At 33.5% G+C, this 14,531-nt stretch overlaps 1 protein-coding gene across 1 annotated transcript in view; it reads left to right on the top strand.

Annotated features, from left to right (window-relative positions):
• Window positions 1-14,531, top strand: part of CCSER1 (coiled-coil serine rich protein 1) — a 1,336,256-nt gene that overhangs the window by 1,134,827 nt on the left and 186,898 nt on the right. The window lies entirely within an intron of this gene.

Here is a 14,531-nt window from a genome sequence, read left to right on the forward strand (position 1 = left end):
TTTTTATCATTTTAACACATTCAATCTCCTTCTTTCACAAAGGGAGAAGAGGCACTAGACTAAAGACATTACTAGACAGCATTGCTTAGCTAACATTTGATAATACTTTGTTTTATGATATTTAGGTTTTATGATTATGGTCTACTTATGGTGAGCTCCTCTGGTTTTCCACTTGTGATTGTGAAATAAGTTTCAAATACATATGGATTAAAATGTGGTTTATTTAAGATTTAAAAGTAAATAATAGTTCAATGATATGATATTTGAAGGTAACATAGCACAGAATGAAGTTTGGGAGACTCAACTATGTATCAGAATTGTTGTTGTTCAGTCACTCAGTCATGTCCGACTCATTGCGATCCCATGAACTGCAGCACACCAGGCTTCCCTGTCCTTCAATATCTCCAAGAGCTTGCACAAATTTATGTGCATTGAGTAGTGATGCCATCCAACCACCTCATCCTCTGTCACTCCATTCTCCTGTTGCCCTAATCTTTCCCAACATAAGGGTCTTTTCTGATGAACCAACTCTTCGCATCAGGTGGGCAAAGTATTGGAGCTTCAGCTTCAGCACCAGTCCTTCCAGTGAATATTGAGGGTTGATTTCCTTTAGGATTGACTTGTTTGATATTCTTGCTGTCCAAGGGACTCTCAAGAGTTTTCTCCAGCACCACAGTTCAAAAGCATCAATTCTTTGGTGCTAAGCCTTCCTTATGGTACAGCTCTTACATCCGTACATGACTAATAGAAAAACCATAGCTTTGACTATACAGACCTTTGTCAGCAAAATGTTGTCTATGCTTTTTAATATGCTGTCTAGGTTTGTCATAGCTTTTCTCCCAAGGGACAAGAGACTTTTAATTTCATGGCTGCAGTCACCATCTGCAGTGATTTTGGAGCCCAAGAAAATAGAACCTGACACTGTTTCCACTTTCCCCCCATCTATTTGCCATGAAGTGATGGGACTGGATGCCATGATCTTAGTTTTTTGAATGTTGAATTTTAAGCCAGCTTTTTCACTCTCCTCTTTCACCTTCATCAAAAGCCTCTTAAGTTCCTCTTCACTTTATGACATGGACTTCCTTGTTGGCTCAGAAGGTAAAGAACTCGCCTGCAATACAGGAGATCTGGGTTCAATCCCAGAGTTGGGAAGATCCCCTGAAGAATGGAGTGGCAATCCATTTTGGATTGCCTGGAGAATTCCATGGACAGAGGATCCTGGTGGTCTACAGTCCATGGAGTTGCAAAGAGGTGGATACAACTGAGTGACTAACACACTTAACACTTTTACTTTCTGCCATTAAAGAGTTATCATCTACACATCTACGGTTGTTGATATTCCTCCTAGCAACTTTGATTCCAGCTTGTGAATTATCCAGCCCAACATTTTGCATGGTGTACTCTGCACATAAGTTAAATAAGTAGGGTGACAATGTATTTATCAGTAGAATAATCAGCATAATAATTATGAAATATAAAATATCTATATTCTACATTCTAGAGCATACTAATAATGATTTTCTTCAATTATTGAGGAAAAAAAAGTAACAGCAATGTAATAGTATGTATGTGATAATGGACATAATTTGTAAGTGGGGTTGAATACTGGAAACTTCACCATCCCATTGAACAGAAAAAAAATTACTGGAAAAATAGTGAAATATTTTAGGTACTTGTAAAGTTTTTCTTAGGATTAAAAATGTGTTTGCTTTTTAATCACAAGTGTGAGAGTCCACAAAAGAAAACAGGAGAGGAAAAAAGATATTCCATTTTAAGAGACACTGAATCAGATTAAGATTTTCTTGAGTTACAGTATAGCTGCTACTTGGAGAAAACTACATTAAGTATAATCACAGGAACACCAGGAAAAAGGTAAAGATATATTTCTTATATCTATAAATTCAAATGTTTATATATTAATATTGGGATGAAAATTGGTATATTCAAAATATGTGAAATATAAAGATAAATGTTTGATATGATTATTCAATAAGAAATAGTCTCATGTAATTAGACAGACTTCCTAAATGTTTATGGGCAATGACCATGTGCCAGCTTAAATAGAAAATATTAATCAACAATATAGCCTCTCTGAGGATTAAAAAGAAATCAAAATAAGCTGTTGAAATGTTATAAATACTAGGTTCCTAGCAGTTATTACTTTCTTCATTGTTTCCAGAGATTGTTGAACTTTATTGGCAATATAATTATCTCAAAGTACAAATTACTTTTAATTAATAATTATTGATTAAGATAAGGTAGGATAATGAATTAAACTTCTATGCTGTTGATTAATAGACTTATTTATTTATTGAGCAATTTTAGGTTTACAGAAAAATTGAGTGGAAAATGCAGTGTTCTTATATATCCCATTACAATCTCCCCAATTTCCCTGATTTTTAACATCCTGCATTAGTGTGGTACATTTGTTACAGTTGAGCTATAATAGCTAGAGCTGATATGTTATTAGCAAAGTCCATACTTTATCTACACTCTTGGTGTTATACCTTCTGTGTTTTGACAGATGTGTAGTGACATGTATCTACAGTTAAAACTTCATTGTTTCACTCTCTAAATATCCTCAGGCTCCATCTACACCCCTCAAATAGTGCCAACCACTGATCTTTTTACTGTCTTCATAGTTTTGCCTTTTCCAGAATATCATATAGCTGGAACATATGTGGCCTTTTCAGATTGGTTTCTTTTGCTTTGCAATATGTGTTTAAGGTTCCTGCTTGTCATATCATAATTTGATAGCTCATTTTTTAAAATCACTGAATATCCTATACTATGGAAGTATCACTCTTTGTTTATGCATTCATCTGTTGAAGAACATCTTGGTTGAGTTCAAGTTTGGGCAATTTTTGTTATAAACATCTGTATGCTGAGTTTTGTTTGGACCTAAGTTTTCAACTCATTTGGGTAAATACCAAAGAGTGGTATTATTGGATCCTGTGGTAAAAGTATGTTTAATTTTGTAAAATAACTGCCAGACTATCTTTGAAAGTAGCTGTATCAGTTCCCATATACACTGTGTACCAGTATGCACACTAGCATTCACCTGTTTGTCTCTCCAGTTTGGGGCCAATCTATTGCCTTATGACTTCACTTTTCTGATATATCTAAGAAGTGTTGTTGAATTTCCATTTGTTCAGCTTTTAGACTAGTAGGGATGAGTGACAACCTCCATGGTATTTGCAAGAAACTCATGAATTAGAGTTCTGAGATATAAATTTAAGGTATTACTTTTGTTCTGCTTCCTATTTAAACCTTTCTTTAGCTATTAAAAATGAGTTCTCATTTCTGTAATAAGTCCAGTTCAGTCGCTTAGTCATGTTCAACTCTTTGTGACCCCATGGACTACAGCTTGCCAGGCTTCCCTGTCCATCACCAACTCCTGACGCTTGCTCAAACTCATGTCCATTGAGTTGGTGATGCAATCCAACCATCTCATCCTCTGTCATCTCCTTCTCCTCCTGACTTCAATCTTTCCAAGCATCAGGGTCTTTTCAAATGAGTCAGTTTTTCAAATCAGGTGGCCAAGTATTGGAGTTTCAGCTTCAGCATCAGTCCTTCCAATGAATATTCAGGACTGATTTCCTTTAGGATTGAATGGTTTGATGTTCTTGCAGTCCAAGGGGCTCTCAAGGAGTCTTCTCCAACACCACAGTTCAAAAGCATCAATTCTTCAGCGCTCAGCTTTCTTTGTAGTCCAGCTGTCACATCTATACATGATTACCAGGAAAACCATAGCCTTGACTAGACAGACATTTGTTGGCAAAGTAATGTCTCTGTTTTTTAATATGCTGTCTAGGTTGGTCATAGCTTTTCTTCCAAAGAGCAAGTGTCTTTTAATTTCATGGCTGCAGTCACCATCTGCAGTGATTTTGGAGCCCAGGAAAATAAAGTATGTCACTGTTTCCATTTGCCATCTATTTGCCATGAAGTGATGGGACCAGATTCCATGATCTTCATTTTTTGAATGTTGAGTTTTAAGCCAACTTTTTCACCGTCCTCTTTCACTTTTATCAAGAGGCTCGTTAGTTCTTCTTCGCTTTCTGCCATACACTGCAAAATAAATTTAGATAATCTACCAATTCACTTTGCTTTAAATGTTAAGATGTGCTTCCCAGGTGGTTCAATGGTAAAGACTCTGCCTGTCAATGCAGAAACCACAGGAGACCAGGAGACAGAGGTTCAATCCCTGGGTCAGAAGATCTCCTGGAGGAGGAAATGGCAACCCACTCCAATATTCTTGGCTGGGATAACCCCATGGATAGAGGAGCCTGGCAGGCTACAGTTCATGCAGTTGCAAAGAGTTGGACATGACTGAGTGACTGCACATGTATGCAGATGTTAATATATTTTCCCATCACAATGAAAAATTAAGCATATAAATTCCATATTTATAAGTTAGCTATTAAAATAACATTGAAATCCATCTTTACTTGCAACATGAAAGCTCATTTAAGCTTTGCTATTTTTACGAATTTTAAAATTTGTTTGGAGTGTAAGATATTAAAGTTCCTCTTTTAGGTATAATTTAAATGCCTTTTCTGGCATAAGCATGAACAGAGTATTAACTTGATCTATAACATTAGGGAACATCTATCATCAGAGGACAGTGCCCAGTAGATAATATTCATGGATATTTTCTTATAGTAGATGCAAGTTTGTATTTATTTATTTTTATACTTACTATTTATTGATTTGAACATTGTTGTAGTTTAGAAGTTTGAATACAGCATATAGATGATGTAAGCATTGACAAATGCACAAGGGTCAATTAGATTTAAGATTATTGGAAACTATTAATAATACTAATAGATATAGAAGTATAACTTTCTTTGTAAGTTCAATACTATAATATTATCATTTTTATGCATACAATAGGCTACTTTGTTAATAGTGATTCACTGGTTGACTTCAACATCAAAAAGTTTGCTTTATTAAGAAAAATCACCCCCAAAGCTGATGTTATTATTTTATATAAGGAGTAAAATAAATATAAAAATATTTGTAGAATTAAATAATTATTACAAACAATTAAAAATTCCACAGTGTTCAAGGGCTACAGATTTTTGAGGGGCTTTAAAATTGATCTGGCATGCATATACTTATTTATAGCTCATCTTCTTTTAAATAAGATTTAAGCTGCTTATCAAAATACTGACTGCTTTAGATAGGCCTGAAGTGCAGTGGCCTCAGTTGTTTACTTCTCTGTGTTGAACTGAAGAAAAGAAGGGAATCCACAACCTACACAAAGAGTATTTACTTCCTGATACCATCTATGCAATGTTTTTTTGGTCTCACGACCAGGCTATTTTAGAACTATGTACATCAGTGATATTTAACACTGTATTTACTTCTTATTTTCTTTTCTGTGTAAATGTGTAATCTCTTGTCAGTAGCATCATTTGGAAATACTTTCTCCTATTCTGTAGGTTGTCTTTTTGTTTTATTTATGATTTCCTTTTCTGTGCAAGAGCCTATGAGTTTGATTGGGTCCCATTTGTTTGTTTTTGTTTTTATTTCCATTACTCTAGGAGACAGATCAAAAAATACTGCTGGATTTATGTCAAAGAGTATTCTGCCTATGTTTCCCTTTAGTAATTTTGTATAATTCAATCTTACATTTATGTCTTTAATCCATTATGAGTTTATTTTTGTGTTTGTTTTTTTAACTGTTCTAGTTTCATATTTTTATATGAAGCTATCCAATTTTTCCAGCATCATTTATTGAAGAGACTTTTCTCCATTGGATATTCTTGTCTCCATAGTCATAGATTAATTGACCATAGGTGTGTGGGTTTATTTCTGAACTTCCCTGTTCCATTGATCTGTATATCTGTTTTTGTGCCAGTGCCATACAGTTTTGATTGCTCTAGCTTTATTAGTATCATCTGAAGTCAGGTAGCCTGATTCCTCCAGCTCTGATCTTCATTCTCAAAATTACTTTGGCTATTCAGCGTCTTTTTAGTTTCCATACAGATTCTAAAATTATTTATTCTAGTTGTATAAAAAAATGCCATTAGAAATTAGCTATGAATTGCATTGCATTTGTAGATTGCCTTGGTAGTATGGTTATTTTATCAATATTGATTCTTCCAATCCAAGAACATGGTATAGCTTTCCATTGGTATTGTCTTCAGATTCCTTCAATAGCACCTTATGTTTTCAGAGTATAGGCCTTTTGCCTCCTTAAATAGATTTATCTATAGATACTTTATTCTTTTTATGTGACGGTAAATAGGGTTGTTTCCTTAATTTATTTTTCTAATATTTTATTGTTAATGTGTAGAAATGCAACAGATTCATGTGTCTTAGTTTTGTATCCAGCAACTTTACTGAATTCATTGATGAGCTCTAATAATTTTATGGTAGTATCTTCTATGTATAATTTTACAATTATATGTATAATCTATGTATAATTGATGAGTGCTAATAATTTTGTGGTAGAATTTTCTATGTATAGCATCATGTCATCTGCAAACAGTGACAGTTTTACTTCTTTCCCACTTTGTATTCCTTTTATTTCCTTTTCTTCTCTGATTGCTGTGGGATTCTAAGATTTATAGTTGGCTATACTATGCATTTGATGTGTGAGAAAGACACTATGCTGAGTCTGCAAAATGAGCATACCAATGCCATATTTCTTCCAGATTTGTTCTGATAAACAGATGAGTGTGTGCATGCTAAGTTGCACAGTCATGTCCAACTCTTTGTGACTCCATGGACTGTAGCCCGCCAGGCCCCACTGTCCATGGGATTCTCCAGGTGAGAATATTGGAGTAGGTTGACATTTCCTTCTCCAGGGGATCTTCTCAACCCAGAGGTTGAACCCTGGTCTTTTACATCTCCTGCATTGGCAGGCAGGTTCTTTACCACTAGCGCCACCTGGGAAGCCCTAAACAAATGAGTAAATGAATGTGTAGAATATAAAAATTATTTTAAGATATTTAAATTCAGTATACATTAAGATAACTCTTTTCAGGTGCTATTCATGTTAAGTTCTGAGGGTGAAAATGGAAATGGTTTAGAGACCAATCCTCAAGCAGCATGAATAAATAAATAAATAAATGAGATTGGGGTCTATGTACCTGTGCAGAATACTAATTAATGCAACTTTGGAACATGGATTTGAAAGACCTGAAGAGTTCCTGCTGTGAAGACCAGCATTCATTCATACATCATTTCAAAGAAATATTTATTGATCTAAGTACTTTAATAGACAAATTTTCAACTCTCATGGGCCTTACAGTCTAGCAGTGGGATGTAGAAAACAAACAATTAAATGAATAAATATATACTATATCAGTGGGTGAAAAATTATAGTGGAAAATAAAGCATGATCAGAGGATTTGGGGTTGTTATATTATAAACCTAGGTAGGGAAGGCCTTTCTGAGCAGTGATCTGAAGAAACTGATGGAGTGAGCCATAAAGATATTCAGGGTAAGGGTAAGAGAATCTCAGCGTTTGTATGATATTGGTTGTATACTTGACTAGCATGAACTCTTGAAAGAGCCTGTTATGCATATTATTAAAACAAATCCAAACTTGATTTCAGACCTTCATTGTATCAATCCTGAATTATGCCTTAGGTTCCCAAAGGATCTTTATTTGCTTAATATGCCCTCTCTTTATTGTTCTCAAATTCTATTTTTCCAACTAATTTTATTCAGGGGTTATTTCCTCCAAGAAGCCAGTCTAGATAAAATATTATCTTTTATACCCCAAAACATATTTCTGTCATAATGCTATAGAGTTGAGCCTATAAAGTCCTTGAAGACAAGGACTTATGGTTTACCTCTAGAAAAATGACTTACTCTCAATAAAATTTTGTTGAGTTGAATTAGAAATGGAAGTTATCTGGACTGACTGAAACAGAATATGTATAGGTGAGAAAATGACAAAAAATATGAGGAAGAGAAGACATAAAATATGAAGGTGCCAAAAATAATTGAGGAAAAAAACTGGTGAAACAGCTGATTCAGTAACTAAACTAACTTGTCAACGAATGAATCAAACATGAGGATCAGGTCGCTGCTTCTTTTATTGTGCCTTCTATTTTCTCCTTTTTCCTGCTATCTCTAAGTAAAACTGTATAAGTATAGCACACAGCAGTATCCAACAGATACTGAGGACTCAATAAAAGATCCAAATTTAGGATTAGCTTCAGAAAAGAACATTTGAAAAATATTCACATCATGTTTCTGATTAAAGGAGGCAATGAATCCTTTAAATGAATTAATTTAGATATATGCACATGTGTGTTCTGTGGTCAGAATCTTACTCCTATAGTCAGTTCAAATGACAGAAGTAGTTTTTGTTTTGTTTTTCAGGTTAGAAATTATTTTCCCCCTCTTTAACTTAGGAACAAATGACTTCTTAGTTTGGTTATCATATGACTTTGAATGAAGACAGAGATATTGTAAATAAGAGTATTACTTTGGTTCATTGATCCCAGTATTTAGTCTATTGCATTAATCATACCATACAGTCTCCTTGATGTCTCAGCATATTTTGATAGAGTATTGACATATTTTAAATTTAACCATGGATTCAAGGATACATATGACCTTTTCAGAAAATATGTGTTATTGTAAGAACTTAATCATCTTCCTGTAAAGATGTTAACTAATACAGTCAACTTCAAAACAGCTCTTACCATTAAGTCTTGGAGTAATTACACTTTAGTTTGTGTTTCTAACTTTGAAACACCATTGTTCAGTGGTAAATTTTCTTCAGCTTGAAATGCAAAAGTCAGCTTCATTTATATTCGAGATATAAGAATTCTATAAATATTTTAAACTAAATTTAGAAAACTTTTTCACTGGAAATGCACACTCAACTTTAAAATTTTAATACCATAAGTAAAATATTGTTATTTAATTACATCATAACTTAGCAACTAAATGCATTCTTCCCAATGCTATTGTTTACTTTAATAGCAAGACAATGTCCCTGGTATTGACAGCCTGTAGGAATTCCCCCTAATAAATGTTACTGTCTACTCAAAGAGAAAAATTCCTAACTATATGATGTTATATAAAGAATTAGTTCTCATATTTAGTCTAGAAAGATAATTTTAACAGATTTCTGAGTTAATATCTTTAAATATTTTATTATGTCTTTCTTCTAGTACAGAAGATCCATAATTCAAGTTATTAATGTATTAAGTTACCTGTTCTTTGTTGAAGAAATTAATTATTTTTTATTATTAATTCCATTTCCCTCAAAATTTTAAGATAAGATATTCATCATAAAGTTGTGAATACAGTCATGACTATCACCATTAACTCAGTTTTTTGTCCAATGTATCTTCCTTAAGAATCAAGATTGTATCAGAAGACTCCACACTTCCACTGCACGGACCACACAGGTCCTATCCCTGGTTGGGGAACTTAAGATCCTACACGATGCACAGTGTGACCAAAAAAAAAAAAAAAAAAAATCAAATTTGGTGACAGATATAGAGAAGACCATTAATGTTACTCTCACTCTCAGAAAAATAATCTGCCAGCTAAAGTAAACTTGAACCTGGTATCTAAAATATATCAGACAAAGGGTAAATAATATCTTTTGGGAAATATTAAATAGTTTAGCCAACTTTCATCAAATCATATTAATAGTTTGGTGACAAGTTTAGGTAGCATTGCATTTCTCTTTCTAGCAGACAGACTTTAGAGAATATTAGCATTTTAGATGTTTGAGAGAGATTTTCAATGTTGCATATGTATTGTTGGGCATTGGGAGAACATTGCTGTAGCTTATATGTAGGCTAATCTAAATATATACATGTATGCATGCATTTATCCATCTAACCATCCACACACACAAAAACTTTTTTCATTTTCTGACCCTGCAGACTGATAGGTAAATTCAAAACAAAGTTATGCTTTGCCAATTGCTTCATAATACAATGAATAACTCATAGTAGTGTCTCATACATATTGTTGGATTGTTAATGAACAGAGGGGTGGAGGAGTAAAAGAGATTGATTTGCTATCAGATTAGATATTGAATGGTTAAGTTCTGGTCTTTGACACTGCTAACTCATGACATTCATTTTGTTTTGTTTGTTCTCAGTAAGGTCATAAGAATGTGTACCTCTCTAGCAAATGTATCATGAGCTATTTTTGTTTCCCTATCTAGAATGAAAGCTTGGAATATTATGTTTAATAATATATCAATTCTTGCATTTTTCATATCCTGCTATACATTGTAGATGATATTTTACATGAAAAACATTGTTTAGAGACTGCCTTGATAAACCAATATACCATCACTGTGTTTTGGTTCAGATGAGTAGAATCAGACTCTTCATAGCTGAATTCATAATGTATACATTTACTAAACAAACTTACAATTTAGTAACTCATAAGGAATTATTAATTTGATAAGATGTTTATTTTACACAGTTAATTTATTCTTTACTAATCAATTCACCAAAAAAAAAAAAACACAACCATTTACAGAGTGCCTACATACCATATATCAGTAACTTTGCATAGGGCATTTTGTGATGGAGAAGAAGGGGGAGCTTCATGAGCCTAAGAATACAACCAACATTGGGAATTACTACTCTGAAGGCAGGTCCATATTTAGACATGAGTACACCTCCCAGTAGGTAACACAGGCTAGCCAATGAAAGTTCCCAGTGGATGTAGAACTGGTATAACTGGTATAACTAATGTAAAATTGGGGATAAATATGGCTATACTTTTCCATTCTTTTTTGTATGAATAATTTGTCTCTTTATTAGTATGGATAGGTACAGATGTGTTCAGTTCATTTGGTGCTGTTCATTCACAGGATGCTGAATATTTTTGAAAAAGCTTTAAATATATTCCATTTCTGTCATTTATTGGCAACTGATTATTTCATCAATATTTTATATTAAAAATTTAAAATATATACAAAAAAATAGAAGAACTAGTATGATAAATTTCCATTATGTGTCCCCTGGCTTCAACAGTTATCAATAGTCTTCTATTCTACTTCATACTACTACTTGTGTTTTTATACAAATCCTGACATTGTACCATCTTATTATAAATATTTACTATATATCTCTAAAAGTAAGATTATTTTTAAAAATACAATATCATTATCAAAGAATATTTAACCATAGTTTTTTTAAATATCACCAAATATACAGTCAATGAGTTGGCATCACCAACTCAATGGACATGAGTTTGAGCAAGCTCCAGGAGATGGTGAAGGATAGGGAAGCCTGGTGTGCTGCAGTCCATAGGATCACAAAGTCCATGGGATTGCAGTCTATGGGATGGCAAAGAGTCAGACACAACTGACCAACTGAACAGCAAAAATATTCAGTCAGGATACACATTCCTCAAATAACCTTGTTCTTTCAATAGTGCATTTGAACCAGAATCCAGGGGCCATTAAAATTGGTTGATGTGTTGGATTGTGTCCTAATAAACCCATCGTGCATTGAAAATATCTTAAGTTGAAAGTGCATTTAATACACCTAGCCTTCTAAACATTAAAGTTTAGCATAGCTTACCTTAAATGTGCTCAGAACACTTAATATTACCCAACAGTTAGATAAAATCATCTAGCACCAAGCCTATTTTATAATAAAGTATTGAAATTTCATGTAATTTATTGAAGACCATAGTGAAAGTGAAAAACAGAATGGCTGTGTGAGAACAGAATGATTGTTTACCCTCATGAATGCATGGCTGACTGAGAACTGCATCTCACTGCCACTCTCCAGATTCACAGGAGATACACTACTGCATATAGTAAGACCAGGAAAAGACCAAATTTATAAAACAAAGTATGACTCTACCACATGCATATCACTTTTGCACCATTGTAAAGCTGAAAAGTTGTATTCATTAGTTGAGCCATCATAAATATGGGACTGTCTATATATACTGCACCATGAGTTCATACTGATTCACTCAATTCAAATTTGAACTAGAGGGTTTTAATATAATCTTTTTGAACTTACACTTTCATCTTCTTTCTCTTATGCTGAATATACTGGTTCTTCATCTTTAATGATTTGTGTATCATTAAGTTCTCCATTTGCTTTATTTCATACTATGTAAAATTCAGTTTCAGTATTCATGATCAGTACCACATAAACAATATGACTGTCAAATACAGTTTGTTTTTTTGTTTGCTTTTGCATCTGTTTTGTAATTGAAAATCATGCTATAACTTGTCAATTGTCAGTAGTCATAATTAGAAAAATGTCAAAATATAGACCATACGTATTAATTATAATCTTTAGTTTGTAAGAATTAGATTCATAGAAGTTTCCTAGTAAAAGGCAGATTTTTTTTGTGTGTAAGACACAAGTGTCCTGGCAATAGAACTGAAAATTAAGCAATTTTTGAGATTGTTATTTCTCTGACTCTTTCTGTAGTCATTTTTCTGGAATCTTCTCTTCTCTTTTCATATTTGTTGTCTTCTCTCTTTGCCAGTGGACTTTTCCTTCTAGTCACAGTCCTTCCCCCCCCACACACCTGCCCTTATAATATTGTCTTATACAGAGAATATTGTAGCCAATCGCACACATTATGCCATGGATTTTCATCTTTCCCTCCCACTACCAATGGCTTTCCACGCTCAATATTACCTGGTCATTATCTTTGCGTTATTGGTTACCTCATGTGTTGGATGTCCTTGAAACACATGCCCTCCATTAAGCTCACATATTATCCTGGAGAACATCTTTTGGAACTGGTTCTTAAGTAGTTGTGAATATTTTATACAGAGCTCTGTGGACGCAAATATTCTAAAGCAAGACCTGGCGAGTCTAACATGATTGCAGGAAATGTTTTGAATAGTCAACATGTCTTACTTATTTAGTTAGTTTGAATGACATTTATTCTTAGCCTCTGTTATTCTATAAAATATATGGGAATAAATGCAGTATGTACAATTTTATTGTGTGGATAGTTGGTAAAAATAATGATATATTTTTCTATGAGTAGTTGTATTTTAAAGAAATAATTTCTTAACTTGTATGAAGTAGTTTTATTTCATAGCTGTTATTCCCTTCTATTTTCTTCCTAGGGTGCCAGATGAGATAACTAGAACTCTTATGACAAGCATGTGGTCAGATCCATAACTTACACTGAGTTTTGTTCTTGTTCAATAGCAGCTAATATTAAGTTCAATGTTCTCAAATATTTACTCACAGTAAAATGCTCCATTTGGTCTACACTGTGATTTTTTGGCTCCTACTTAATAATAGTTCAATGCCCTTTAGCAAATATAACAGCAGGAAAACCATAATGTTCAAAACAACAGACTTGTTTAATATGTAGTATATTTTTTTCTTTCCTGTTTGCCTTTACCAGTTTAATATTGCTTCTGGAATTCTTGGCAGACTTACACACTTTTTTTTACTGCTTAAAAGTATGCATTTTAGTTGTTTCCCTTTTTAGAACATTGTAAGATCTATGTCATAGGATCAACTTTCATAATGATTCATTTTGGTGGGGGGAACTTAATTCAGCTACCCATTGTCTCCAGGCTTCAGGATTGCCGTACACTTTTACTGATTAAGAATTTTCATTTAAAATATTTTTTTTTCTAGTGGTGATTTCATTCCTTTAATTGGTCTTATTCTGAAGAGAAGAAAGGAAAAGAGAATGACTATGAAGCTCAAAATGTTTTCCTTGCATTAAGTGTAAAATTGATCCCTATTCTTTCAGAATTAATGAGTTTACTCTGTTGGGGACCAGTCAATTTGTCAATATAGTACAAAAATGGAATCAACTAGAAATAAAAAGGAAATGTGAAGAGGTGCCATGGAGATGACTCCTGAGTCCTACCATAGTGGGAAAACACTGAATTCCTCTGCTTTATTGTTTTCAGCAATATTCTCTCTTTCTTTCTGTAAGAGCATTCTAAATCCTCTTTCATTGCCTTGTGACTTTCTGTGTGTCCAATAGGCAAAGTTTTTCTCTCTGTCCCTTTGATTTTGCTTTAGGCTTTGTAACACATGTTGGCCAATGGGATGTGAATGGATGTAATTTATGTCACGTTTCAGCCAGTTAAATAGACATTGGTGAATTCTGCCAGTTATTTTGATTCTTCCCCTCTGCAATGAAAATGACATATCCCAAAAAGGACTGCTGCTTCAGCCTGGGTAATAGAACAAGATAAGATATCCAGCAGACATCTAATATGAGAGAGAAATACTAGTTATGGTAAGCCACTGAGATTTGGGGGGTATTTTACTACACCAAAGCTAAATACTATAATTCTTCATTTTTGCAATATGTAGAAATTTTTGAACAGTTCCTTTTTTGCTATCATTGTCTCCAGAATAATAGCTTCAGGTTTAGGTTGCTTGAAGTTCTTTAAATTTCTTTCTCCTGTGTATCTTCCACCAAGTAGTTTGTTAATAATTGTTTGAAGAGTTAATATTTTAATGAATAGATGGATGACTAATCATCAATTAGACAAACTTTTTTTTCAGTTAGACATTATCCAGGTCAAAAGTACTTCATACTGTCTCAATCAGTAGCTTTTGAATTTT

The sequence above is a fragment of the Giraffa tippelskirchi genome, chromosome 1 (assembly GCF_054371585.1).
Source record: "Giraffa tippelskirchi isolate mGirTip1 chromosome 1, T2T-mGirTip1v1.2.pri, whole genome shotgun sequence".
Lineage (NCBI taxonomy): Eukaryota > Metazoa > Chordata > Mammalia > Artiodactyla > Giraffidae > Giraffa > Giraffa tippelskirchi.